This window comes from Ictidomys tridecemlineatus, chromosome 13 (assembly GCF_052094955.1).
Source record: "Ictidomys tridecemlineatus isolate mIctTri1 chromosome 13, mIctTri1.hap1, whole genome shotgun sequence".
Classification (NCBI taxonomy): Eukaryota; Metazoa; Chordata; class Mammalia; order Rodentia; family Sciuridae; genus Ictidomys; species Ictidomys tridecemlineatus.
The window spans coordinates 1,369,033-1,396,017 of record NC_135489.1 but is presented as its reverse complement, the minus strand read 5'-3'; positions in this window follow the sequence as shown (position 1 = coordinate 1,396,017).

The following is a 26,985-nucleotide window of genomic DNA, read 5'->3' as shown; positions in this document are numbered from 1 at the left end:
AGGGCACAGGGAAGGCCTCTGCAGCTGAGCCGCGTGAGGAAGTCACAGGCAAGCACGGGCCTGGAGGAGTGGAGCGTGGTGCAGATTCGCCGTGCACTTTGGATTACCTTTGCACCCTCTGAGGGATCCGGCAGCAGAAGGGAGGAGGGAGGCGGTGGTGCCTCGGCCCCCGAAGAGCCCGAGACACGCTGCACTGCATTGCAGCTCTCCATTAATAATTAAACTATCTGTCACTTACCAACAACATACATTCCAAATTAAATTTAAGCAAAAGGGAAAAAGAGATCATTTGGGACTGAATTAGTGGGCTTCAGAGAGAAATAAATAATAATCAAACATCTGTGTTCCAAATAGTACGTGCTTTATCAGACAAACAACCGCCACCGTCTCGCTGCAGGATGGCTGGGGAGAGCAGCTACCTGCACCCCAGAGCCTCCGTGGGCAGGGGGGGTGAGAAGGAGTTCATCAGCAGGTCGGAGCGTGCTGAGACCCTCCCAGGAGCTGCCTCCCACCCAGCCCTGCTGGAGACTGAGTCTCCCACCCTGAGTGCCCGTCAGTGACCGCCCAGGGGTCCCAGGGGAGGTGCGGGCATCCTGAGGAAGCCAGAGATCACAAGCAGCATGCCCGGCTCTAACTGCTGAAAGGCTGTTGGTGAAGGTTACAGGGAGAGATTTTCTCAGGAAAGGAGAGCGAGAAGACTAGAATTCATAAACAAATGGGTGAAGAGGGAGAGATTCATATGAGCTCAGCCCGCCAGGCTGCAGGGGAGGAAGTGACATTCGCCGGGCGCACACTGCACAAGTGGACAGAATGGAACGGCAGAGGCGGCCACCACGGTGGCCGGCCGACCTCCTGCAATCTCTCTTCAGGGAGGAGGTTTCTTTTGTTTGTTTTTTTCCTGTCTTGTCCCAGTGACATTTAACTCTCGGTGGCTCACGAATCTGGTCGTCAGGATGAACGCAGCCATTAGCCCTTCTGATTGTACTGCTGTCCTGGCCCCATGCTCCCCACCAACACTGGGTGTTTTCTGATCTGTGCTGCGGGCCTCGTGGAGAGAAAGACATAGTGGATAACTGGACGCTCCCTGCACACTGCAGGGTGGGACCTCAGGAGGTGGGAGGCTCTTGCACACCCTGGCGCTCGATGACGCTGTGCCGGGCTGCCCTCCACCCGCCGGCCGGCTGGGAGTGCCCCGGGCGGCACGGCACTCAGATGCCTCTGAGCAGGGGGCTGTCTGTCTGTCTTCTCCTTAGGTGACGGTGTTAAAATACCCCATTCCAGCTGCAACGCTTGTTTTACAAGAGCCCTGGTTTTGTCTGACACAATATGGAACAACATTTGTCATCCGTTATCAGGGGTGATATATCTGTTACCCGCAGAGAAACATCTGCTGTGCGTTAATCTCCAGTGTGCAGGCCAATATTCATAGGATCCAGCTGCACACCATCACGGCGCTAGACGGGCTGTCCAGTCTGACACGAAGGCTCGCTGGCAGGCAGGCAGAAGCAGCTTTTATTATCTCCCGTTTACATATTTATTCACGTCCAATATTTCTGAGAATCCATACATCCCTCTCCTTCCCTGCACTGTGTTCAGTGGTGACAAGCCATCGGCATCCAAATGAGAAATTTATGTTACATATTAAATATGGACATCTGAATGATTATCAAATCTATAGAAGCCAAGCCTGGCCAATCACCCCTAAATAATGGATGAGAAGGAGATGTGACTCAATTTGTTCCGTGTGAAACCCGGCGACCCCGCCTCGTGCTTCATCACCTCGGCCCTGTCATTATTTGCTTGTATTCATCTCACTGGCATCACTCAATAGAATCCGCACATGATAAAGAGAATGACCTTGGTCCAGAGTAAGAACAGAGGAGGAGAGTGCTCCTCCCTTCCCAGGTAGGGACCCACTGGCCCCTGGCCTCGTGTGCTCATCAATATATCAGGGTGATGGCGGCTTCCGCAGTGCGTCAGGAACACCTGGCAGCAGTTAGACAGGCCTGCACGGACCCCTGGCCACGGGGCTTCAGGGCCCTGGGCATGGCATTTTCTGGCTGGTTATATTCAGGTGCGAGTACCCCGTGTGGGTGTGCAGTGGACATCTATGTGGTGACACAGAGCAGAGTGACATTAACCACACCAGAAGCCTTTTGTCATCCTTGTCTTCCAGAACAGTGGCCACTAGCGATGCAAAGCGTATTTGGTTAAAATTGTGCTTTTTGAAGGACAGATCATTCAATGTCAGTTTACGTGGGCTCGGAAGCTGCAGCTTCCTCCTCCCACACCCAGTCCTCCTGTCACGAGGTGCTGATTTCACTGTCTCAGCAAGTGGCAGGGCTGGCCTGGGGCCCTGAGCAGGGTCTCCACTTCCCAAGTGCCTGTAGGGGTGGGATGAGGAATAGCTGCGGCATCTGGGTGCAGAAGGGAAGAGTGAGCAGGTGCTGTGGAGGGCGGGGCTTCCAGGAGCCCAGGGCACAGCAGCCCTCGGGAAGCCAGCGTGGGGCCTGGTGGGACCACAGCCAGCGTCCGTCCGCAGGGACAGGGACACGCTCTTCATCAGGGAGCCAGGAGCCAACCTTGCCCAAGTGAGGTCAGGGCAGAGCAGAGATGTTGAGCAGGGTCACTGAGCCATCTTAAACACGTGTCCACACGTGCAGGTGGGTCCAGGAGCAGGAGCTGGAGAAGAGCCTGGAAGAGGATCTGCACCCTCCGGGGTCAGTGGAGCAGAGCCGGTGTGTGCGTTCCCAGGGGCATGCAGGGCCGTTCAGCACACACTTGTCTACCCGACAGGCTGCAGGGCAGCAGCCTGCACACTGTCCCTGGGCTCCCACATCTGCAAAGCTGGTTCTCCTCTGTTCTGAGAAAGAGCCTTCCTGCTTCTTCAGGCTTCCAGAGGATGCCCCCTTTCCTCGGCTGGCAGACCCCGCTCTTCAGCTCCAGCAGTGGCTGGCCAACCACTTCCTCACGGCCTCTCCAGACACCCTTTCCTGACCGCCTATCTCGGGGAGGACCCTCGCCATTACAATAGACCACACAGGCGATCCAAGCCGAGTCCCCGAGCGAGACCTGCCCAGTGCCAACCTTCTGCCACCTGCAGCCTGCATCCCTCTGCATGTCACATGCCCTGATCACAGGCTCCTGGGACAGGACTTGGGCTGTCTGGAGACTCACTCTGCCAACCACAAGAGCGTATAGGGAAAAACCGATTCCAAAACAACGCAGAGAAAAGCATGTGTTTTTCCTGGAAGAGAAAATTCCATAAGTCAAAGAAAGAAACGAGACTTCAGCTCACAGCCGAGCAATGGTGCAAGCTGAGCAGAGAGGACGTCAGAGGTGGGGATCGGGAATGGCTTGTGCTCACGGAAGTCTCAGCGCAACGACGGGTGAACTGAGCCCTCGTGTGCACCAGTCACATGCAGGTGAGACGCACACTCTCGCTGGCTTTCACTGAATTCCTACAGACAAACACAGGTCACTCTGGCCTAAAGGGTGTCATGAAGTTCTGGCCTTGGAAGTGACACGGGGAAGCTCCCTCCCCAGAACTCCCGATCTTCTTTGGATCTGAGGTCTACTTGAAGGTAACCAGTAAGTGCAGTCTTACCCGCCTGTCCCTTCAGCTGGTGTCCGTGGGTGACGCCCTGGACACCACTCATTATCTCCCGGTAAGCATTCAGGTGACTAGTATTTCTGTAAGGCTTTAAGCAAATTCCATGACCCTATTCTACACTGACCACCAACTCCCCCTGTGTGAGATGCCCTCGGGGATGGGGGCTCCCACCATCTTTGCCTCTTTCCTCCTGGGGAGGACCCTGGGGAGTCTCCATCAGGAAAGCGCGAGGGCTTGGCGCCAGGGAGGGCTGCCTCTGGCTTGGTTCTTTTCCACTCCTGCTTTATGGCTGAGGCTTAAGTGGGTCCAAAGAGCACAAGGACTCGTGCTTATGAGCTACCAGCCCTGCCCGTTTCTGAGAGAAGGCACTCTCCCGGAACCTTGATGCCCTCACCCGGTGGTGACCACAGACACCTCCAGAAGTCGGAGCAGGCAGAGGAGACGTGAGCCAGGTCTGCCTGCACTGCTCCTGTTCCTCCTGGAGGCAGAACAGCGGTGGTGAGGAGCTCTGGAACTTCAGGGCAGCCACAGGATCCTCTGGGATGCCCCCAGGGCAGCAGTGGGCGGGACAAGGCCTAGAGAGCTCGGCTGCCCTCCAGGACGGTGCCCTGCCCACATCGGTGGGAAGACGTTGGAGATCCTGGTGGCCACTTTGCTCAGATCTCAAATTTCTCCACAAGCGTCCAGGAAGGAATCTGGGGCAGCCTGCGGCCCCCACAGACAGAGGCTGTACCCAGGAGTGAGGACAGCGTGCACAGCGCTTGCAGCCGCCAGATCCGAGCTACTGAGTGGGGCTGCGCCCAGCTGGACACGGAAGCGCCACCTTGCGAGGGTTCCCTGGCGCTGTGGGGCCACTGGCAGGTGAGCCATGGCAGGCTGCCATGTTGGTCCCTGAGCAGCAGCCACTGAGGCCAGCTAAGCAGGCGCCATGTGCCCTGTGAGGCAGGCCAGGCCGCACCTGCGCTGGGAGACCGGCCCTTCCCCCTGGGAACCATTCCCTGTGTCAGGGGCATCGGAATCGTGAATTCGGAAAATCTTGGCTTATATCTCACAAAATATGAATTTATTACTTTACAAAAGAAATGACGGTGCCCTCAGATGGAATCTAGGCTGCCCCGTAAGCAAATGCACATCAGAAACAGTGAGGAACCTCAGGAAGAAGCACATCAGAAACCTCAGGAAGAGGTTTCCACTGGTCCCAGGTTAGAACCAAACTCGACGTTTCAAATCCTTCTCCTGAAGAGTTCAACGCTCCCCACATCGCCTGTGGAAAACGCAGTGTGTCCCCGGCAAGGGGGTGCAGGGTGGGCTCTGGAATGCCCCGCACGCCTGCCTCTGGACGCCCCCCGCTCACTGGACTCTCCGCAGGCACAGGGCAGAGGGGCCACCGCGCCCCTCCCATGTAGGCCGCCGGTTCCTGGGCAAGCTCTGCTGCGCTGTCCTCCAGGAGACTGGGATGTGGTCGGGGCTTTGTGTCCAGCCTATTTACCAAGTGGCCAAGTTGGGGCACTGGGCTCCTCTTTCTTCTGTGATCTGACCGGGACTGAGCAGGCGCAGCGGCGAGGCTGGTCTCAGGAGACGCGGGCGGCCCTGCGCCTCAGCAGCGCGGCAAGTCAGACGCAGGGGACCTTCTCTGCTCACGTTATTATTTTGCAGGAAATAATGTGCTAAGAGAACTTGTAAGATATTTTCTACCCATATGAGTTCTTCTGATAACAGCTTTGCAGGAAGCCGCGTCCTGCTGAGCTCGCGGCTTGAGCACCGCACTCGGGGCCCTTGGTGTCGGGCTGTGAAGGATCCAATTTTTTTAATGAACATTTAATTAATATTAATGTTATGCTAACAAAATACATTGATTAAATAACTCCTGTAATTCATTAACTATCTTGAAAATAGCTAATCTACATACTGTGAAAATCTCCCTGGAAGTTTTAGAAGTATATAATGACTGGAAATTCAGAAAACGTTGCGTTCAGAACGTCGGTGGCGTTGGTTTCCGTGAGCACCGTGTGTTTACAGACCTTGCAGCTCTGAGCCATGCGGAAAGATTGGTTTCAGCGTCAGAGTCATCTTTCCTTCTGGGGGATAGACCGACATCTAGTAAGCACACCCTTCTGTGGAGCACGGGGTTCCGGCTGAAGTCGGCTGACCTGCTGTTCCAGGTCTGGACAGCAGAGCAGCGCCAAGGAGGCGCTGGACAGCAGGTGGCCTCGGCAGCCTCGCCTCTACCTTGGTGTCTCTTCCCGACTCTGGAGAGGGGTGGTGCAGAACTGTAGTTGAGTACACGGGCAATTATTTCCAAGCAGCAGGGAGCACTTGGAAGCCTCTGCTCCGGAGGTCTCTGGACAGCCGCTCCAGGGGCAGTGGGCCGGTCCCGCAGCCACCGCACGCGCCAGCTCCTCCTGTTCACAGTTAACACTGAGAAGGTCCGCAGCCTCCACCACCCGGTATCAGGGGCCTCACAGGAGCTTCAGGATTTGGCAAATTATTTGCCTTTGTTGCATTCATTTTTGTTTATAAAATACTAATTACCTCTTTTATTGTTTGAAGAGATTAAAAGTTAATAGGAGAAACTAAATAAACAGAATGCCATTCTGCACAAACTATATAAGCTGGTAATTAATTTCTGGCCTCCTCTGAGCTAATTAACTCATATAAAGAAATGAAGTTAATGAACCATAATTCTAGTCATACAAGTGTAGATACAAGCAGTTTGACTTAATGAATTAATAAGATATTTCCTTTCTTAGAGGTTTCCATTGTGTTCCTAATCTGAAGGCCCTTTAAGGTTCCTTTCTGGTTAAAATGTCTAATAAATGCAGGGCAACCTGTCCAAGGCGGGGCGGTGGCCACTGGGAGACAGTGGCGGGGCTCCTGTCCTTCTTAGCCTGTCATCACCCTTGCAGGGCGTGGCCAGGATCCACGTCATCACCTGTGCCTGCTTCCTGTGACCATGCCTGGTCACCCTGGGTGGCCCTGTGTGCAGGCCACACCCACTCACAAGGTGGAGCTTCCTGTGTCCTCCACCACACCTGAGGAGCTCTGGCTGCTGGCAGGCCAGGAGCGTCACAGGGGAGCGCACAGCGCTCTCCACCTTGCCCCTGCTGAAGCCCCTCCCCGGTTCCAACACAGGGCTCTGAGGACGCTTGAGACACTTGTTGGATATTTGGGGGATGAAAATGGTTCCCGGGGTGGCTTGTGAAGGGCTCATATTGCTTCCTAAAGAGCGGCACCACCCAGTACATGCCTGTCTGTGCTCTTTGTTTACATGATTACTGAAGAACATTATTTATCGTAAACTCTGTATTTTTATTAGTTTGCTTTTCTAGAACTTGTGCTGTTTTCAGAATCAACAGTTGAGTCCCATATTGACACAAATATAAGCTACTCGCTGCCCAGAGGCACATACTTAGGTATGAGTCTGTACTGTCCAAGGTCAGAGGCCAGGAACCAGGGCTGGACCTGAAGCAAAGTCAGCTTTAGAGGCACAGTGAGGTCCCTGCCATGAGGAAGCTGGTGGATTCAGGGCTAGGACGTCTGAGGTCACTCGAGGGGCAGTGGGAGGAGAACGTGAGCTCAGGTCACTTCTCACCAATGCCCATCCATTTGCCCCCCCCATTCGCCATCTTTCCTCTGTGCAGCATTTGGGGTCACTTGCCTCGCTGGCTCACCCCGGGTCAGCTGCCTGCGCAGCCTCCTGCACAGAGCAAGCCTCTTCCCTGAGCTAGGAAGTGATGTGATCCTGGGCGCACCAGTGATAAAATGACCATGGTGATAAAGCCACGTTCTCGTCTCTCAGTGATGGCACACAGCACCATGGGCACAGCCAAACACATGGGGTGCCTTCAGACTGGAAGGACGTGGCTCTGGGCTCCACCTTCACAGACACAGGCCTGAGGCCCCTGAGCTGCTGGGTGCACCTTTAAGGATTGAAGGCAGGCCACGCAGCAGGGGGGAGACTTCCCTTCCTGTGCTGCACTGCAGGAAACCCTGGGCCCTGTGGCTGACCACACGGCCTCTCCAGAACGCTCCCCTGATGTCCCTTCTGCTCAGGTCTGGTCAGTCTAGTTTTCCTCTCTGCCACAGAACTCCATCCTGCCCAGGGCCCAGCAATACCCTTCCCCAGCCTGGGTGAGAGTCCAGTCCTGGCCCAGGGCATCCTCACCTGCACTGAGCCAAGCCCTGCCTGAGCACCAGCGTGGTGCTATTATGGACCGTCCCAGGAAATTGAGCAGGAGTCGCTCAGACCGTGGTCAGTATTCTGTGGTCTGGGTGAGAAATCCAGCTGAGACAGTGAAGAGAGGCCTGGACAGAAGCTCTGAACACTCCAGAAGGACAAACTGACTTCAGAAGCAAAGCTCCAACCCCTCCCCCCTTCCAGCGGGCGAGCCGCACCCTGTGCAGGAGGATGAGCAGGGGCCCTGGGCTGGATGGTGCGCCCACAGTGGTGCCACGCACTCAGTGCCCGGCTGGCACCTGGTGCGCCAGGAGATGCAGAAACACTGTGACAACTCAGTCTGCTGTGGGCAGGGTGGCTGGCAGGATGGTGCCCTGGTGTGGTCATCCTAAAGCCCCAAGGCAGGAGTAGGAGAAGGAGCAGCCTGGGCCTCCCATCACGCTGGCCCTGTGTGACCGGCACTGACCACCATTTGTGCTCTGCTCTGGCCTCTGTCAGGGTATCCATGATCTCACCGCTGTCCCATGGCTCTATGTGGACTCTGCTCATCCGTAACCATCCTCCCGTGTCAGCAGGTGGCATCCCAGGACACGCGGCTCCTGCTCAGAGTCTGGCGGGGCACATGCTCCTGCCTCCCTGCCTCTGAACCATCTTCTTCAGCTGGTCTTCAGCTCTGAAGCAGAAGGGACTGGACTTGCTCAGGAGGAGAGCAACTTCTCAGCCAGAAGCCTTGCAAAAATGTGTCCCCAGTGATGCTCGAGATGCCCCCCTTTGGTGCTGAGTGCACGGCCTGGTGCAGCAGCCCACTCAGCCCAAGGTCTTCCTCAGCCCCGTTCATGCCACCCTGGGGCTGCCCAGGCGCATGGACTTGCCTGCCATGGGCAACCCCTATTTGTCCCTCTGAGCACAGCCAGCTCTTCTGCCACCTGCACTGACTAAGGAGGACCAGGGTCTGACCTGCCATCATCCAGCTACCAGGTGGACTCATTTTCACTGAGCACAGAGCTGTCCCCTTCCCTGAGTCTGTGGAGCCCAAACGGCTTTCCCAGGACGACCGCTCGGAGGACTCCCAGCCTGTGCCTGTCTTACTTCCCTGTCACCACCGAGGCCTCTGCCAGGCAAGCAGACGGAGACCCGCACGCAGGGTCCGCAGAGCGGAGCACCAGCCTCCACGGCTGTACTTGTTGTGCCGCCACAGCAGCCCCTGAGCCCCTCCCCTCCACCGATGCACCCTTGCGCAGTGTTTCAAGGTCACCGGGAACTTGAGGTCTCCTTGTGCTTCCCGCTGTCTCAGGAGTGCCTGGCGAGATACCGAGCACAGTGTGGGTGCCGCGTAACAGTGGGGTCACAGAGACTCCCTCTTCCTTTGGTCGGTTTGGCCTGCTTGCTCCTCCCACTCAGGGAAGGCGGGATGATGTGGCAATGCACTGGCCAAGGTGACAGGCCACCTCCTTGGTCTCCAGGGCTGCCAAAACCCTCTGGTTCCACCGCTGAGGCCCCTAAGAGGAGCTGACAGGTCACCGTGGGAGCACTGCCAGAGTGTGGATGGGAGCCTTGTCCTCCCTGGGGTGGGCTCTGGGGGTGCTGAGGCGTCACAGGAGAGGTGGCATCTCATGGTGGGAGCAGTTGAGGACCAGGGAACAGACCAGCACCATGCTGTGCTCTGCAGAGTCTCAGAAGCTGGAAGTGCTGGTGGGTCAGGGCAGCACGCAGACCTGCCAGGTGTCACGTGAGCTGGAGCTGGGCGGGCGGGCCCTGTCTTTTAAGTCTGCAGCAGCAGGTGTGGACGTCGGGACACAGACAGGACAGGAGTCTCACCTTTTTCCAAAGGATAAGTGCTAGATTGATGGGTAAGGGCAGGCTGGCAATATTTGATTATGCAAAATTTCGTTTAAGTTATGCAAAACTTGTGTAGTTAGAGTCTAGAGTTCAAAGGGCTCTGGCTAAAGTGTGGGTCCAGAGCTTGGCTCCCTGGGGAGGTGCCAGCCCTCAGGAGGGGGGCTGGTGGGGGCCATTAGGTCATTGGGGAAGCATCCTTGAGGAATGGAGGGATCTGGTCTCTCGCTCTCTCTTCCTTTCACTTCCCAGCGGTGAATGACGTCTGCCTCCCCACACACTTCCACCACGATGTGCCACTCAGGCCAGAGAGTGGGCAGCTGACCATGGCCTGAACCGTGAACAAACCCAAGCACCCCTTCCCTGTCTGGCTGAGGACCTCAGTCCTCGGTCCAGTGACAGAAAGCCGGCTAGCACCAGCAGGACTGCACGTGCTCCCTCTGCACTCGGACACACTCTGAGCCCCTCTGACTCAGCCAGGGCAGGACGAGCTGCCAGCCCAGTGCCTCGCGGCCTCAGTTCCCCATCTGCCAAGAGGGGCTGGTGCGAGTGTGCGCCTAGCACTGGGGTCAGGAACAACTACGTGCGTGAAGTGTCCCAAGCCACACTAGTCTCCATAGACATCAGCCTCATTATCCCCAGAAACCCACACCAAGGCACACCAGTGGGTTTTGAAGTCCTGTTCACCCTGACTTTTCTGTTCCTTGCCATCAAATGATGTTTAACTATCAGGAAAACTGAAATGCAGAATCCCTGGAGCCAGGTGCCCTGGTCCTCAGGCTCCCTGCAGACGCAGCAGATCCACAGCTGTCCCTTGTGGATGTGAGGCACCAAGACCCCCAGCCCTCCTGGGAGACACACATGCATGCGGGTGTGCATGCGGGGAACATGTCTGGAAGACAGTGTGGCCTGAGCCAAAGAATTTTCACCTTAGGGCCACCAGGACAGTCACTGAGGTTTCTGGATACATCCCAAGGAGACCCTGAACCTCAGTCCTCCCCAGGTGAAGCACATGGCCAGGAGAGAAGGTCACCCACAAAGTTAGAGTGACGAGCTAGAGGTGCTGTGCTCTCCTCCCGTCGTCTCCACGCTCAGCGGCCTCCAGTGCAGCTGGGCTTCTGCAAGGAAACCAGGGGATCAATTCTATTTCAATCCTCCAATTGAGAGCAGCCTGACAAAGACTCAGAGATGTATTTCATCTTGATTTACCAAATTTCATTTGCCCATCTCCATTATTTACTCAGATGCTAAGATACATCTTTTCTTGGCCATTTGTCCCTAATTGATGAGGTGGCCATGCGTGCAGATTGGGGCTCTCAGATGGACTGTCTCTGACTTTTGATCGACTGTGCATGAAGACGGCTCTTAGGACTCCAACAGGCTCTTCTCTGGCCACGCAGCACTTGTTACTAATGAAAAGCAGGACTGTCAGGCACTGGAGAGCCATCTAATTAAACCGCAAGATTTCCATAAAATGAGTTTGAAATCAATCAGTCAATACTGAGAGCACTTAGGAGAATGTAGGACGGGAAACCGACCTGGGCCACGAGGGGCGTGGGCACGCCGCGCTTTGTCCTTGGCTTTGTGGGTCCCCTGCGTTTCTCCAGCTCTCCTGACCTTTGTTACTGAAGTGACATCTGCTCCCAGCATTCAGAGGACTCAGCGGACACCTCAGGCAAGTCCAAAGCCACCACGGCCCAGGCACAAGGCATCTTCAGTCAGAACCGGATGTGAAAAGTGTTGGCCCACCTCTGTTCCTCGGGGGACACAGCCCAGGATCCCACTAGCAAGAAAGAGCAGTCCCTGCCTGAGTCACCTGAATTTCCTCTCCACTCCTGTCTGTGGAAACCCTGTTTCCCAACAGGATAGTTTGTGGATGGCTGAGATAAATGTCTTCAATATCCCCATTACGTCCAACGTCGCCTCACGAAATCGACGACTCTTGATGGAGAAAGTCAGAAGCCAGCCCCAAATCCACCTGTGTGGTGAGAAGCGCACCCACCTGGGCGGACAGGAGTCTCTTCCGAACCTCACTTGCTCCTCGTGCTTAGCTGACAGTGCACCGCCAGGGTCTCTTCAGCCACCCTCAGCTGCAATAACAAGCAACTGACTTAGAAAACTCGGTTTTGTGTGAAACCTGAAATGTCGCCTGCATTCGTACAGCTCCAGTGAAACGCAGTGGGCCCACGATGAGGCAGGCCCTGCTCTGTGGGGTCTGCCTGGACGTGTGAACAACTCTGCGTTTCATGTCCGAGTCGAACCCCTCTGCTGTGCCATCTCTGTGGGGTTTGGCCCACACTGGCCTTTGTGGGCCTGTCCTGCATGGGATTAAGATGGCAGGTCTGACATGAGCAGCAGGGTCAGCTCCTGGGCCAGCCTGGGCCTCTGGAGCTCACCACCCCGTCTGCATTCCGCTCCTCTCACTTCCATGGCAGGTCTTCCAGGTGTCCATCCACGTGTGGCGCAGGGAGCGACTGTCATTCCAGGGCCCCTGTGAGAGGGGTATCAGTGTCTGCCGGGTCTGCCCCCCTCCCCCCGCCCCCCGTAGTGGCCTGCAGTGACTTGGAGCTTCCCTTGATGTTAAGTGACAAGAGATCTACCCCGAGGGGCTTTGATCCTGTGGACCCCATAGCTGGCCCCTTTGGAGTTCACAAAGGCTCTCTGGATCCAGGTATTTTGTATAATCACAATCCCACAAACACCCCCTGCACGTCCCTAGTCTTCAGTGCAGCATTTGTCAAGTGGGGAGGTGAACGAGCATCGACTCCGCGAGTTGGTGTAGGGAAGCACTTTGATCAGTCCTGGGAACACAGGGAGGGAAGAAAAGAGCCAGCCACCCTGGCTGCCGTCACCCTGCGCTGGGACACTGCCGTGGCAGCAGTGCCCTGTGAACTCGAGGCTGTCATGGTGCATGGTCAGAGGAGTGACTCTGACGGGGAAGGGGACAAGGAGGAGCTCCAGGCTCTGTCTCCAGCGGCTGCTCAACCCTCAGAGGTACGGCGTCCAAGCTGAGCCCTGACAGGGAGCAGAGGGGCTGGCGGCCAGGTGGGCCTCAGAGCCACAGCGGGACCACATGGAGGGGCCTGCAGGAGCAGGGACAGAGGCACTGAGCAGTTCCCGTTGAACACTGGAGCCCCTCCATAGTTTGGGCTTGGGATACTCTGAGGAAACACCCCACGTGTGAGTCAGACACTGACACCGATGTGTCAGACACAGGTGCACACAAGGTGGGTGGCCAGGTGGCCAGGCAGCACAACCTCCTGTGTGGGGGATGAATGCAGGCCTGGGGTCCTACACAGGCCCCTCTTGGGAGTGCCCTGCGCCTGTGTCTGGAGAACCACACTCTGTTCCTCCTTGGTCCTGCCCCAAACCCTCCTCCCCCCACCCCGTCTCCCTGGTAGATCTGCTGAGTGCTCCCACAACCCCTGTCTTCAGAGGGTCCTGGCCACCCTCAGGCTCCTGGTCTGCTCTAACTACAGCTGAACATCTTGCAGATGCCCGAGCCCTACAGGGCAGCTCCTCCTTCGTGTCTGCGTGGCCCGTGGACATGCGCTCTGCCTCATTTCCTATCTGCAACACGCACAAGCACTGTCGTCCGTAGCTGTGAGAGCAGGGCTCAGCTGTGAGCTCTGGGACCGTGCAGAGAGGAGATGGATGCGTCTTCAACCCTGAGGTGTGCACTTTTAAGCCTCCTGGGCTGGGCCCTGGGAAGTAGCTCTTCCTGCTGCTCCTGGTGGTCAGCGGCCTCCCACCTGCTCATCTGTGATGGCATCTGGCCCACGCAGGAGTGCACTCTCCAGCCACAGGATGCACTTCCCAGGTGGCTTCCTATTTAGACAAGGGAGCACTCAGGCGTGCCTTACGGGTGTGTGTCCCGTCCGCTGTCCTCTCCCCCATTGCTGTCCTTGTTGAGCCCACACGTCGCTCCAGAGTCAGGCCACCTCGGCCTCTCCACGAGGGCGTGGGCAGTTGGTCAGTGGAGCTTGCTCCGGGTGCCCTTGCTGCTGTCTGCAGGGCGTCTGGCCTGCCGTGTGGACACTGCTTGTGCTGCAGACAACAGGAAGATGACGAGACAGCTCCTGGCCTGTTTCCAGGGTACGCCGTCACTCACGCCCGTCTGTCTTAAGAGCAAGGGCCTCGTCGGGCCTGACGATAGGGCAGAGTTGTAGGGAAACACAGAAGGCCCACTGACACAGTCACAGTAACGTCGAGTACAGATGGAGGTCCTCCGGCCCCACCACTCTCTGCCTCTCAGGATCACTGTGCTTTCTGTGAGCAGGCACAACAGGACTCTGCCCACGAGACCGGCTGGGAGAAAGTCAGAACCAGGCCGTCTCTGCAGGAAGCCCTCAGTGCAGGCACTCAACAGCGCATTGGCCACAGGAATATTAACATGTGTGCATGCATTTCCTTTTCGACAAGACAAACCGGCTCAAATTTAAGTCATGATGAATCAAATTAGAGGAAAAATGAATTCTTAAGCAGATAAGAAGCAGCTTAGATGCGCCATGATGAAACCATATGTCTGGCCATCATCTCTTAAGTACCCTAAGTCTCTGCAGATGCACAGGTCATGTGGGCGCCCTTCCTGCCCAGGACAGCCAGGCTGCCCGGAGCCCCTCCCAGGGAGGAGGGTCCTGCCACGCACACAGAACACTTCAACCAGTGACTTACGAGGCTGTCTTCAGCTTCCTGGGATCGTCCATCACTTGAGATGTCCCCATCCCTCTATGTGACTGCACAGTCACAGGCAGGCTGCACTGTGCCCACCTCCTCCAAGAGATGAGGAAGGAAGAACGATTTCTGTCAGAGACTGATACTTAGAGAAGGATGCTCAATTTTTGCTCTAACTCACCCGAAAGTTAGAAGACACCTCTTCCCTCTTCTGTGTTTTGTCCCAGGAAGTTAAGAACATGGCAGGCTGCTTTACCACACGTCACTCCGCAGACTGCGGCAGAGGAGTGCACACGAGCGTGGTGGACACCGCGTTCATAAGCTGGGTTTCTTGCATAATCAAATCTCTTGGGATACATTTAAATCAAATTATATATATCAAAAGCAGTTTAGACGTTCAAAATACAGCGAGGCTGGTGGTGAAATTAGTGGCAACTTAGAAGGCCCCGTCACTTAGTCGAGCATCAGAGATCAGATATCAAAGGGGAACGTGGTGGACCTTTTATGACTATTGAGAGACAGTGATTTATAAGCCAGTCTCGGGGCAGAGGCTGTTCGCCATGAGGAGTGCGAGCTCTGCACGTGTGCTATGGCCCTGACTGTGATTCCCCAGCACGCAGAGCTGCCCGATCAACAACCAGCCCAAGTGGCCATGTGGGTGCTGACGGCAGCTGTCTCCGTGCGTCCTTGTGCGAGTTTTCATATCACACTCCTGTGCACACAAACATGCAGACACACGTGTGAATGAAGCAAGGGAACTGGGCCCACCCGATTTTTCTGGATGCCTGAAATGTCCGCTGAGTGCCTTCCACATTCTGGAAACTCAGAAATATGTCTAGGTGACTCAATTGGTATGCGCTGTGTTTAACCTTGGCATTGCTGAGCTAAGTTGCTTAGTATGCACCGCGTCCTTCCACCATGGGGCTGGCACCGATTTGTTGTTTACTGATTGACGCTAATTCAGACAGTTTATAATATGTCAGAATTTTTCCAGGGGTTATAGAAGAGATGTTCTGGGGAGGAGTGCACAGCCACTGATAATTAGCACATTAGCCCTGGGGTGTTTCTGGTTTTATTTCTGCAAAGGGGAGAGGGAGGGGTAAAAAAACAAAACACCTGGATATGGTTTAAAAAAAAAAAAAAAAAACAACCCTGGCTCTTTACACAAAAAGCAAACACACATGCCGAAGCACACTGGCACACACGCTGCATGCTCATGTGTGCACACACTAGTGCCCTGCTAACACATGCACTGTGCACTCATGTCCACATAGGGAGGCACACATACAGCTGCACAGGGATACGTGCACACACTCACGCACACCTTCATGCACACTCAGAGTGCACAGGTTTGAACAAACCAGTGAGCTTCTGACTTTTACACAGAACTTAAATAATCTATGCAGCTCTCAAGGAACAAGATGAACCAATGTTGTAACATGGCACCGATACTCAATAAAATCCTCTCCCTCACCAACTCCAGCCAGTAAGCAGGGGTTTCATGTTCCACCTCCCTGACCACTCCTTCTCTTCTCAGTGACAGCTTTGCTGGTGGTTTTGACTATGAGACATGGATACAACACCATCCTTTGGCTCAGCCCACTGCTGATTTGCTCAGCTCCCGTGATGATTAATGGAACCGTGCATCCCTTCCTTGCTAGGTCCAGCTGGGTGTGACCGTGCAGGGGAAGCACTTCCTAAACAGATAAGACCATCTGTGATGCAGAATTGTGACACTGAGATGTCCCATTTATTAATTTTGTCCAGAGGTTGACTTTGGGTGTGAAGGAAGCCTAGTGTGTGACAAGCTCTTCTTTTGAGATCTGTCCCAGTGTGCCAGTGTTTTCCCGAGAAGTTCCTTCACCCCTTTCACAGCCACCTGGTCAACTGTTGTCCCTCTGTGCACACACACGTTGGTGCCTGTGACTTTTCTGAAAGCCTTGATGGCCGACCTTGCAGTCAAGGGCTAAAAACGAGAGGTGCGTATCGTCCTGCTACCCAAAATTTGGCTTATGAAGGAATTCAGAAGTGAAGAAAACTCACAAAAGCAAAGCTTATTTCTTCAGTGTCCAAAATCCTTTCAAAATATGTCCAGTGATCCTTTAAATGCAGTCTTTTGAAAGTTAATTTTCCTGATAGATGGGGCCAATGTGGACTCCCTTGGAAAACCGTGCAACATGTCCATGTCAATGATGCTTCTTAAAGTGTCGTCACCTGGTATTCATCTGTCACAGGGAAGTTTGAAGAGGTTTTTGTTGACTTTTACAAGTTATCTATTGTTGAATGCACAAATAAATGTAAATTATAACACTAACATATAGTGTTTCCTAGGAGGGTAGAATATTCACATTTTGCATTTTTAGAGAAAGAATCCCATCTGCTAGCTTCTCCTTGGCCGAGCCCGCCCGATGGTGACCTGAAACTCTCCTCTGGATGCACCTCACAGGTTCTCTGGCCACTTGCTGGGACTGAATTCTGTCACCGCCTCACATAAAAGGGCAAAATGGGAACCACAACAACTTCTTCAACTTATTAAAGGACATAAGTCATGCTGTGAGTGCATTTCTTTACTTTGTGGGCTACTTTGAATAATTAGGAATTGTTAGTACACAAAACCCAGAGAGACTGTGCTGGACCTGATCAGGCGTCCTCGGTACCAGTCTGGTAAGACTTAATGGTGCACGAATTTGTGAAGCAGAACGAGATGTCAGCTCCTTGTTAGATCAGAGAGAAGGAACAGGGGAGGGGGCATGTAGGAAGGGAGGGAGGGCAGGGCAAGTGCGCAGGGTGACCGCCGCGGCCCTGCGTGGCTGGCCTCCCTCCCTGGCAGGGCGTGCACCTCCGTGTCACGGCAGATCACAGCAATCAGTGTAGAGCTGCCCGACACTTAGGTCTGCCTGTCCCGGCTATTGGCTCCTTCACTAATAATCGGGATTTATTACTGGCCCCATCTGCTGTCTCTGTGAGGTCAAAAGGTAAACCGCAGGCAGGGCCCGTGTCACCATCAAGGTAGCTGGCTGCAAATGGACCCTGACAAGTTGCTTCTGCAGAATATTGCAGAAGAGCACCCTGAGCATGGGCGCTGCGGCGGCGGGAAAACAGACGCAGGTGTTAACCCCTTCCTGCACACGCAGAGTCAGCCGGTGAGCAGCCAGAGAGGAGGGTCCCTGCCCTCCCCACGGGCCGCCAGATCCATCTGTGTGCTGTGCACCAGAGAGCTCCGTACACACTCCCCAGAACACGCGTGTGCACGCCTGGACGGTAGGCACCACCCGCCCCGACGCCCCACAGCCCCGAGAGCTGCAGAGGCAGGCGTCCCCAAGTGCACTGTGCGCTGTGCCCCGGTGGTCTGTGGTGAGCCCCAGTTCCACATGCTCACCCGACTTCCACGCGTTCAGAGGTGCTGTAAGCACATACCTAGGCAGACGCCGCCTCTGACTTTATTTCATGTTCTTTATCAGTTTCTGGCCAAGATGCTTCCTCTTCCTTTTCATTTCCACTGAACAGGAAAGCAACAAGGGCACAGAGCCCGAAGCCTCACACCGCTCTGTGCAAAAGTCGTCTTCACCATACCCCTTGGGAACAAATTAGAAATCATTGTAAAGTCGCGGCTTTGTCTCAGGTGATGGTTTACGGAGGCTTTCGACCTCCAAGCTTCACCAGCAGAATGGAGCAGCAGGTGGCTCAGACCCTCAGATCTTCCTCTACTCCAAGTCAGTCATTGCTGGCACAATTTCCTTTTGGTTTTCCAACCCTCTGCCAGGAACTCCGCAGAGATAGGTATCAGCCACACACATGCACCAGAGTTCCAAGGGCCCCAATGAGATGGAAAGGTTCCCTGCCCAGCCAAGCCTTCCCACCTGAGTCCACCCTGAGCAGTGTCCTGAGCACCTGGCCTGTGGGTGCACTTTGGCTGTGGTCGGGGTTACAAGTCCACCTTGTAGAACAACAATGAGCAGCAAGCTCTGTTCCTAGAAGAGAAAAGGGAAAGACCAGGGGACCGCAAGGTGCTGGTGAAGAGGGAGCTATTTCTCATAGAACATGCCCAGCTCGGAGGCGTGGACCAGACATCTGAGACCGCCAGGCTCTTCCATGTCCACGTTCACCCGGCAGTGATGGCTGCACCTTGCCCTGCTCTTGAGAGGGGAGGATGTTGGCTTCGTCTTCCTCTTTCCCACCTGACCTCCACCTGCCCAGCTGCGTCTCCCTGGACTCAGGCAGAGGCTGCTGCACAGCGACAGAGCCGAGGGCCAGCCCAGCTGCGGAGACAGAGACGCCCCATGGCCCTTGACCGTGGCTTCCCTCCAGGCTTCCCCACACTGTCTACCTGCCCCAGACCCGGCGCTGCCCAAACCTGCCCTGGCTACAGCCCAAGGCCCCGTGGGAGAGGTAAGGCCACAGAATCCAGGAGCTGTCGCTTCAGGCAGAGGTGGGTGAGCCCTCCTGGGGGTCTTCTGACCAGAGGTCGGGGGACATAGGGCTGTCACTGCTGAAGCTCTGAGTGGGGAAGGTGACCAGTGTTCTTAGCAACCAGCACAAGTCCAACAGTACTGCCCCAGGAGTGTGCTCCTCTCCAACTGTCCTTCTGCCACCTCGTCCTTTCTCCCAGAGCAGGGGCTCAGGGTCAGAGGCACAGAAATGCACACTCGGCATTTACAGACGGGGCCATGGGGTCCTGCAGGGGGTGGGAAGGCTTGCAAAGGCTGCTCTGCTGAGAGTGGCTCAGTGTCTGTCCTAGAACGGTCATTGCCACATAGAATGTTCAGAGAGGACTTTATTTCCATCCATACTGATGTCAAATGACGTCATATGCCCCCTGAGCCCTTCCCCACGACCTTCACAAGGCATCCAGCCCAAAACTACCCAGTGGCTGCACTTCCAGAAGCCACGGCACCCTTCCGGCCACATTGGCAAGCCCAGGCCGGTTGCTGGGAGCGCAGTCGCCTTTCCTGAAGGGCGCTCTTCATTTCTACGACTGCCAACTGGGGGCCTGCCCAGCTGGGTGACTCCTGGCGCTGTCCGGTCCATGCAGGAAAGGAAGAGATGCAGCATGAGACAGGAGGGCCACCCAGGGCGGCCATGCAGCAGTGTGTGAAGACAGGCAAGGAGACCTGGGTGTTCCCTTCTGGGCCACAGTGTGTCCAGAGCTAGGCTACTGAGACTGCATCCTCATACAGACATTTACCCAAAAAGTCCATGACAGACTGCGTCCCGTGAGCCGGGCTGTCTATCAGCCTCTTCAAGACCAAGCAAGTCTGCGATTAAAGGTTTCAAACTTAAAGGAGAAAAGCCACAGAAGGGAGACACCCCCACTCGCCGGGCTGTCTGGCCGGAGCCGCGCACCCAGGGCAGAGCCGGGCAGAGCCGGGCTCCCTCCAGGCGGCTGTTAGCAAAGCACAACTGTTTGTGGCTCAGAGGCTCCGGGGCTCAGGCTGGGGCCTGGCTCTTCCCTTTTATGTTTGGCGGAGGACTGCGCACTTGGCGTCAGAGTGCGCCTGTGCCGACTCGCAGGTCTGGTTCGCTCTCCCTCCATTTGGCTAACGAGGCACAGGTGTAATTGTCGGCATTCCTTCCAGAGTTCTTCAGCTATGAATCTGCCGCAAATTATGCAGCCTGGCTCCGTAATTGTCACTCGCTGGGAAAATTCACGGCTGCGAGGGTCCTGCTGCACGCACGCCCGGGGCCGCCTGAGCGCCTGCAGGGGTGCGCGGGGCCCGGAGCGCGGAGCCTCCCCCTGCGGGGTTCACCGCTCTTCTAGTTTAAAGGAATTGGCACGATTGACCCATTTCTTCTCCCAAAGGATCACTTCTGGGAGAAGGGACTGTCCCCCAGCCTTCCACCCACTGTGGTCCTGGTGCCGAAGCTGATGACATGGTTTGGGGTGCATTCCCAACTATCACTTCTCCGAGGTTTCCGCACAAACCCGACAGCCGAAGTGCAGCCCTGATCCTGGGAAGGAGCAGGTTGATCTGACCCTCACCGAGGCCAACAGTGCGGGAGGCTGAGTGAAGCCCCATCAACGCTGCTTTGCACTAATTTGAGGACCCTGGTGACATAGAGGTACTTGTCTTTGGCTGGGCCACACTCCCAGGTGTCTGGATGCCTTAACAGCTGAGCTAGGGTCACAGTTCTTCCAGAGGAGCACACTGTACAGCGATGACTCGTGGTGAACAAGGGAGGGCCAAAGACCACCCCTGGACCAGTGGAAAAGCTTCATGGTAAATTGTTACAAGTTATGTTATTACTTTAAAAATTGAATTAGTACATATTTAATTTGCATTGAATAAATTATGGTCAAAGAAAAACAAATCTGAAGCAAACATACATTGCTGAGTTTAGTGGTATTTACTTGAAAATAGTATTAAATAAATCCGATAAAATTAGTTCTGATATATCACCTTTTCTTTCCAGGTTTAGTGACAGATAGACTGGCAGATTTTGTCAAGCATTACAGATCCTCAGCTGTCCCAGACGTGTTTTGGTAGGTGCACATGGTGAGATGGCCACTGAGGGCCAGCGGTCACCACCCTGCCCTCCTGTAGTCCGGCTCTTCTCTTCATGGTGAGGCCTGGGGAAGTCGGCTCGTGTGGCACTCGGCTCAGTCTCACCAGCTTCACTTGCCTGAGGTTCCTCGGATCCAGTCGGAGACCTCAAAGTGCATATCCTCCACTAGTGTCCCTGTGTCCCCACCTGAGACCCTGCATTTGGATGTGAGAGTAGGGCCTGGGTCCCTCAACGAAGCGTCATTCCGTTACTTCAGTGTGTGAGCTGCCACACGTCCCCCATTTCTCCTCCCTCTGCCAGCCACTGGTCCAGGAGGAGGCCTGGTGGCAGAGTGGCTGTGTGGCATCAGGGGGCCTCCTAGGAACCAGGAGGAGCCTCGGCACCTGTGGAGAGCGGGCAGCCGCCTGGAGCTGCCACCCTCCCCATTCCCGGCTTCTTTGTAGGCTGAAACCGTCCTTGACCACCCCCTGGGCAGAGTGACATGGCCGCTGCTTCACGACACTTCAGGTCTATTTGATGTCACATATGCTGAAATGCTTGTCACAAATGGCTGGTGTGATCATTCGTTACCTTAGTTGTGGTAAATGCGTGTGCCTGAGATTCAACATGCGTGTTTTAATGTGAACCATATGTTCAGGAAATGATCATGCCTGGAAGATGGGGAGCTTTGGAAGGGGTGAGCCCGGGGTGCCCCTGAGTCCCTGGAGGGGACACCTCCTCTGCGGGTCACCACACTCTGCAGCTCTTGGCTCCCCAGGAACTGAACTCCCTATAGGGCTTCTTTTGGGGGGCAGTATGGGGATAGAACTCAGGGGCACTTGACCACTGAGCCACATCTCCAGCCCTATTTTGCATTTTATTTGAGACAGAATCTCACTAATTTGTTTAGCACTTTGCTAAATTGCTGAGGCTGGCTTTGAACTCACGATCCTCCTGCCTCCGCCTCTAGAGCCGTTGGAATCACGGGCGTGGATCCACCCCAGCCTCACCTGGCCACCCTCTCGAGGCTGCTGGAGTGGACCAGCTCCCCTGCAGCAGCTGCACACTGACGGAGGATGGCAGCCTCAGGTGGTGGGTCACACAGTGGAGACAGAGAAGTCACAGAGCACGCCTACAGACAAGCAAGAAGATTTTCTGATGAAGGAGAGCAGAGATGGGGGGAGGAGGGGCTGGAAAACACAGGACAGGCCCCAGCGCTAAGGTGCTCTCAAGGTCGACCAGTGGCCCACAGTCCTTAGCCAAGTAGGCTGGTTCTGTTCAGGAACACAAGACTCCCCAGGCTAGACAGAGCAGCTGCGCTGGGTGCAGGGGAGCAGAGATTGGAGGGTGAGCAGGTTTGGGTGCTGGAGCTTTGTTCTAACCTGGCGTAGACCAAGTGTCCACTGGAAAGGCCATGGCTTACAAGTGAAGATCCTGTGTCTAGAGAAGGGCTGTTTCGTTCCACTCTAAATAGTCTCATGTCTCACTAGAATAAAAACCATCTGACAAGGGCCTAGAAAGATTCTGAGTTTGGAAGTTGAGAGCTAACAAATAGGCAGGGCTCAGGGACCTTGGGCTGTCTGCAGGTCTGCCCAAACACACAGTAAATCCAAGCTGCACAAGTGCCTAGTGCATGGCCTGTAATTGATCTGAATGCTTAAGAGCAACACTCTTCAGAGAAATATAACAGAATCTAGAGTCTCTACAACAAGCAGCATTTAATTTCTCTTGTAAAATCAAGACTTACAAGACATGAATGAATGAACTAGGAATGATTTTTTTCCTCAAGAAAAAAAAACAAAACAGCCCACAGAAAGCAACCCTTGGATGGCTGAGGTCTGCGCATCGCCATCCCACCTCAATTTCTGCTGCAAGATCAACTGTCAGTGTTTTGGGCCCTTAAAGATAATGGAGTCTTTTGCTGCATTTACTTTGAAGGGTTCTCTCTAGTCTTTGGTTTTCAGTAATTTGTCCATGTTGTTTTCATATCTGCTTTTATCTGATTGGCCCTGCTATTGATGCCCCATGAGTTAGTATCTTTGACCAATCTTCAATTTCTTAGACACTGTCACTTGTGATACACTCCTCTCCTTCTGGGAGTTCAGTTATATATGTGCTGGGTTGATCTACCAAGTTCTGCATGTGTCCTAGGCTCCTTTTGATCTTGTTGTATTCTCCTAAAAGTGCTTGTGCTTCTCCTGGTGGATTTTCTCATGATCTCCTTTCTATGCGCACTAGTTCTGCTTTCTCCTATTTCATCTTCTGAGAAATTAATTCAAAGAACCCTCGTTTTCTGTGCATTTTTTAATTTTTAGACAATTTAATTCTCTTTTCATGTTTCTTTTTTTTGTATTTTTGTTAAGATTATTAATTTTTCTTTAATTTTGCCCATCCTTCTGCCAATTACATGGGTATAGTCACTGTATGCTAATGAAATCAGTAAATGCAGAGCCTGGAGCTCCAGCCCGACCCAGGGGACTGATTTCTTTTGGTTTTGTTCTGTGGTTTGCCAGTAGCTTCCTTGAACTTTCACCTAGGTGGTCATGGTCATTTCTAACGCACACGGGGCATCGTAGGTCAGCGTGCGCAGAGACTGAAGTGGTCCCGGGAGGATTTCACTTCCTCCAGGGGCAGCAAAGGTGAAGGCCTATCTACTTAAACCCAGTGAGAAATTGACAGGCTGTGCCTTGCAGAGAAAATACAAGTGATACGAGAAGAAAGAGATGTGCATAGAGAGAAAATTACTGACTGGAAAAATCTGAAAAAAAAAAACCCACAAAAAAAAAACGTATCCTCTCATAATCACCCAGGTTTTAGTATGCCAGATGTGACTCAATTTTTGCTTAAAGATGCAATGCCTGATACACCCATACTCACAGAAAGATCTTCCTGGTGTGTGAGAGTAGAAGGCATAGCTGGTTACGAACCCACTAAGCAGGAGGAATTCCCAGTGCAGAAGGGAGGGTAGAGGAAATGGAGAAACTCCGCTGAGCATCAGTTTATTAATTTACTGACAAAAATGCACCTGAATCACATATGATGACACATTCTAGTTTAAAATATCACTTTTCCTGTTAATACAAAATAATTCTGTCCAGCATTTTACGAGGCAGTTTCTTAATCAGTACTAAAACAACTCTTTGATTTGTGTAATGCTTTGGCAGAACAAGTCGCTTTGTCTCATCCATTTAAAACACTTTACTCCTCGAACCTTTGTGTTATTTAGTCCTGCAAACCCTAACCCCAGCCATAAGTGCTAGTCAATGCTGTGGGACGTTCAGTCTGTAGCCGTGCATCCCATGGTAATGCTGGGCGGTCCCCTGGCTGCGCCCTCTGCAGGACTGTCATCCAGTCTAGTCACCAGGGGACCTGAGGGGAGGGAGCTGTGCCTGCTCTGGGGACAGCAGTGCTGAGCCCACCAGAATCCTAGCAGGACAGAAGTCTAAGCCCCAGTTGTCTGAAAAAGGAATTACAGCCCTGTTGACACTGCTGGGTATTTTTTAAATTATTAATGGAGTTTTGGGAAATGATTTAAAACACTGGCATTTTTTAAACTAGATAAACGGAACTTCTTCTCTCACAGAGCAGAAGCCTTTAATTTTAATGCAGTTTGGTTTACCAATCTTTCTTTCATGCCTCCTGGGTCCTATTTAGAAACTCATCGCCAAACCAAAGTCACATAGAGTATCTCCCATGTTATTTCTTGAAGAAGTTTTACATTTAATGCCTTGACCTATGATCCATTTTGAGATAGTGTTATTGCAAGGTGTAAAGTCGATGTGTGGGTTCAGTACCTTGTATACTGCTATGGATTGGATAGAAGTTTTCACCCAAGCTCCTGTGTGAGAGCACAGTCCAGGGATGTTCAGAGGTGAAATGGTTAGATAATGAGAGCTGTGATCCAACAGCGGGTGAATTCCCTTGGCGGATTAATGATTGGAATGGACTAGCTGTGGGACCACTGGAGGGAAGTGGGCGTGGCTTGAGGTAGTGATAACTGGGGTGTAGCTGTGGGATCCTGTTCTGTCTCCCCGCTCCTGCCTGCCTTGCCCCTGTCTCTCAACTTTCTTGGCTGTTGTGAGCTGAGCAGCATCCCTCGACCACACCCTCCCTCCATGATCTTCTGTTTCACCTTGGGCCCCGAGCAATGGAGTCAGCCAACCATGGAATGAGCCTCTGAAACTGTGAGCCAAAATACACTTCTCCTTTTCTATGTTGTTCTTGTTGGCTATTTTGGTGACAGAAACAAAAAGCTACCAAACAAACTCATGGATTATGTTTGAATCCCATTAAATCCATAGACCAAGTTGGGAATGATTGACCTTTTACATTGTTGAGTCTTCTATTCAATGAGTACAGACTATATCTCCACATGTTTAGGTCTTAGTTTATTTTTAAACCCAATGTTTTGTAGTTTTTTCTCATGTAAGTCATTATAGAGGATGTCAAACTTATACATAAACATTCCTCTTTTAGATAAGTCATAAATGGTATCACTTTTTCATAATTTCATTTGCAGCTACAATTGGAATGGTTCTGACTTGGCTTCTTAATCCCTGCCAGTAATCACTTATTGCAAAATGATTATGATTTACAAACTCACAATATTTTTGTTTGGGACATGACAGGTTTTATTGATGTGTCACTGTGTCTTCCTGGAGCTTACCAAAAAACTTCATTATCATGGAACATAAGTACAGTGATACAATCAGTATATGTTGTAAGAATGCAAGAAGAAAAAAAAAACAGAAGAAACATTTAAAGTAAGAATAGCTTATAATTTTCCAAAATCAGTGACAAACACAAAAACCACAGACCCAAGTAGCTCAGAGGTGACCCATCAACATTAAATCTTATCACATTAAAATAATGAGAAAAAAGAGACAAATGGTAAATCTCAAAGAAAAATAAATTACCTGGAAAAGAACAAGGAGGAGAATCACAGCCAACATCTTATGAGAAACTATGCAAGCCAGGAGAAGATGGAATGAAGTATTTGAAGTGATGAAAGTTCAGGGATGTTGGCCTTACCTGTTAGAAACGCGGTTTGTCAAGACAACTTTTCGAAAAATATTGATAGTGCTGAATCATTAATAGCCCAAAGAGTATAATTTTGACCATTGCAATCCACACTATATACCACACATTATATCCACAGTATAATTCTTGTAAATAATGATATTTGTGCTCTAGCAAAAACTAGATTGAAGATCATGAACTATAGCTTATGATGCACACTAAACCATATAACATGATGACTAGCACTTTCTGATTTTATTCATTTGCCTTAACCTTGGATATTAAGATAATCGTCAATAAGAATAAATATGAGAAAAATTATTTGAAATGTACTTTCTTATGAATCTGTGATAAACAAAAATTTCTAATTATTTTGTTTTATTTGAGTGAAGTACACAAGAACAAAGACTGCATGAATTTTTATTCTATTCTCAACCCCTGACAATATGTTGCAGCTAGTAGGTATATTTTCAACAAATAAATTTTTAAATAAGTTGAACAGGGTTCACTTTCAAAGCAAGTCTGACTTGTATAAAATCAGCATTTTATGCTTCACTGTAAGAGGACCCTACTGCACTCAGGCTCCGGATCAGAGCAGCAGCAATGTCAGTCCAAGATGATTTCAATACACCCAAGGCTTTCAGGAAACGCGTGTCCCACAAGTCACCGCCTGGCGTAGGCTTTTCCAGGAGGTCTTGTCCAGGCCTGGCGCCCCTCCTGTCCCCGGCGGGAGGGCTCCCTGTGGCCCTTCCCTCTTCTCCAGCACCCCCCACGGGGTCTCCACCAGGAAGTCGGAGCCTCACCTCAGCCCCATCTGACTGTGCCACGGGCCTCAGCAGTCGACCCAGCTGTGCTAATGGGCTCCCAGCCCGTGGGGGCGTGGCGAGAGTCGGGTGGGCGTGGGGGCCCTGACCCCTTCCTCGGAGAGGGAGGATGGCACCCAGTGTGCCCTGTGCTCCCTGGTCATGACGTCCTGCTGTCTGGAACTTCCCAGACCCTGCGGTCCTTGGGTGCAGTCGCGGCATTTCCGTGTCTTTTCCCCGCTGGGCTGGCCTGCTGTGTGTTGGCTGGGTGCTCCCAGCTGCCTGGAGCCCTGGGGAGCAGCACAGGGGCATGGCAGTGACTAGGTGGCTGTGGGGACAAGCCTCTCCTCTTAGATCCCAGTCACGGGAATTCAGGGAGA